Source organism: Nicotiana sylvestris, chromosome 6, assembly GCF_000393655.2.
Source record: "Nicotiana sylvestris chromosome 6, ASM39365v2, whole genome shotgun sequence".
Taxonomy (NCBI): Eukaryota; Viridiplantae; Streptophyta; class Magnoliopsida; order Solanales; family Solanaceae; genus Nicotiana; species Nicotiana sylvestris.
Genome location: NC_091062.1, coordinates 168,680,146 through 168,683,016, shown reverse-complemented (window position 1 = coordinate 168,683,016; position 2,871 = coordinate 168,680,146). Strand labels below are relative to the sequence as shown.

The window sequence follows — 2,871 nt, the reverse complement described above, 5'->3', positions numbered from 1 at the left end:
AAAGGAGCGAGACAGAAGAAGGCAAAACAAAGGAGCACAGCTAATTAGAATTGAGTTAAAAGCAAAATAGGAGAAAAAATAAAACAGAAGGCGGCAAAACATCTTTAACTTTGGCGGCAGAAATTCTGGAAAAAAATAAAGTAGGTTATAGGTTGGAGATTTGGAGTTAAAATAGGAAAAGTTAAAGGGAAAATAGAATTGTGGAGTAATAAGTTAGGGCATAATTGGAAAGAAAAATCGGAAACAATCCCACCACACCAAATCGATTGTTTTAAAAAAGGGGACTTTCCATTGTTCTGGAACAATGAATTTAACAATACAATACAACCAATTTTAATGAAACAAATCAAAATTTTTTTGGATAACAATACAATAGAATACAACGGGGAACAACCATCCAAATAAGCTGTTACTCTTTTTATTTTTATTATTTTATATTTTTGCTCTTTGGGCTGTCTAATGGTTTAATCGACTTCCACAACATAGCCAATATGATGACAAAATGTGCAACAAAAATAAATTTCATCTCAGCAAATGAAGTCGGCTTATTATTCTCGCCCAACTATGCCTTATAAAAAGGATTAAGCGGTCGTTGCAAATATAGTCTGGTTTACAAGTTCGGAGTCGAATCCCACAGAGAACTAAGGTTTAGTTACAGTTGTTCAATATCGTTAAAAAACACAAGTCCAAACAATTTCCTAATTATAAAGATTATAATATTTATTTTTATCTAATTAACTAACAAATACTAGAAAGCAGTAAAACTATCAATTAACAAGGATAATGATTGAGAGAAGATTACGAAGGTCTAGAGTTATGATTTCCCCTATTGTCGTAATCCTTTCCGCTACGTCTTCTATAAATTTGCCTAAGTTTTCTCTACCGATCATGAGCACTCTGACTGTCGTAACTCTCTCCCGAGTAATTACCACAATTTACTAGATATATTCTCCCGAACTACGCTAGTTGGCATTAAGTACGGCTCACTCGGATAGCACCAAGGTTTCGTTATCCCTAATCTCACCTTTAAACCCTCCATATTGATCCCTCATATATGTTAGGAGTGATTTTGTTCAACAACTACCTAAATATGCACTTTCTCCTGAGTAATACATACTAAATAGGCACAGTAGATTGAGATCTCTTCAACCAACCACAACAATAACGTAGTTGAACAAATAGAGAAATACTACATCAAAACTATATTAACGTAATAGGAACATCATCCTCCAATAGGTTCCATCAAAAACCCTAGATAACAAATTAGCTATTCATAATAGTATGCATAACTACAATACTAGAATTCATAACCAATAATGGAAAATAGGAAGAAGGAAGTGAAAAACTCGTAGAAGAATTCTCCGCCTTGCTCCTAGTGTATTCTTGCCTCCTTAGGTTGAATTCCCTATCTCCTTAGCCTCCTTAGGTCTAAATTATGTCCAAACTCGATCTCTCCCGACCGTCTCCCTTCAAAGTGGCGTTTTTAGGTCTATTTATATGTGTAGGAAAAGACCTAAACGTGTAGGCCAAGTCCTAGTCAAACCAGGAGACGAAATAACTCTTCAAAATTCGGACTGGACCTGGCCACAGGCCTAGCATCGCCAGCCTAAAGCCTGGTTGAGCTGGCCTTTGCCTGACCTCTCCTTTTTACTGTTCTCGAGCACACTTTCAACGTTTAAGTATTCCTTTTGCTCTACTTTCGTCTTCAATTCACCTACACACAAAATAGACTCCATTACATGCAAATAAAGTATAATTTATCATTAAAGCATATAAAATGCAAGGCAAATAATGTACAAAACTATGGAATTATAGCCACCCATCACTTATATTTGTACAGTCAACGAAAACATACTATTAACGGTTACAAAATTTCCATTTGGCTACAATAGATTATAGCTGAAGAAAAAATGAAAACAGAAAGAAAGTATAGGGGGCGTAATTACACCATAAGAATTGACATTGTTCTAGAATGACGGAAATGTTGGTCTTATTTGGCTGCAATATGAGTTCATTTTGTGGTTTTATATGGTTTCACTTGTGGTTCTTCCCATCATTTTGCTACGGGAAAACTTGCCGTTTGAAAATGGAATTACATCAGATAGTGGAGATAATATTACTGAGAATATTATAGTTTAAATATTAACGTGCGCTGAAAATATGCAATGAAGCTTTCATAGCTCAGTTGGTTAGAGCACCCGTTTAGTAAGCGGGAGGTCTTGAGTTCGACTCTCAATGAAAGCAAAATATTTTTTGCTGTCAATTGTTTGCTAAATTAGTTGGCGCAGTTTTCTTAGGAATCATACAGAACATTATTGCTTCACGTGATATTCCCTGTGCTAATCCTCATCTCTCATAAGCTTTGGCAAATTTTTCTTTTTTTCTCTTAGGCTTCTACAATTGGCAAATCATATACAACCATGAATGTAAAAAAGAATAGCATGACCGTTGTCATTCTCTTATGCTTTGGCAAATATTTTCACGGATCTTTTGAATGTCGTATATCATTAATAATTTTTTGTTGGCAAAAAATGATAAATGGTAGTATTAATTTTTTGTTCATGGTGATCTTCAGATTTTTTTTGGATTCTTCTGGAGGTAGGAAAGCTGCTTTCTCTTCTAGCATAGATCATACTATGTAATTTAACTTTTTAAGTTGTGGCTTCTTGTTTTTCTCCCTTGAAGAACTTTGGCAATTAAGTTGTGAGTATGAAGTTTACAAGCTTGGTCCTGATGTATGATATCATTTAGAGGCGGATCTAGGATTTCTAATACATGGGTGCACTACTAAAAAAAGAAGAAAAGGATGTATTAAATGGGAATTGATATCTATTCCTCTTGGTAAATAACTCAACCTTCAACAAATTGCAC

General features: G+C 34.7%; 1 non-coding gene across 1 annotated transcript; it reads left to right on the top strand.

Annotated features, from left to right (window-relative positions):
* The first annotated feature begins 2,170 nt into the window (after window positions 1-2,170).
* Window positions 2,171-2,244, top strand: TRNAT-AGU (transfer RNA threonine (anticodon AGU)). The gene has a single exon. It is a non-coding gene; the product is annotated as a tRNA-Thr (tRNA).
* The last annotated feature ends 627 nt before the right edge of the window (window positions 2,245-2,871 follow it).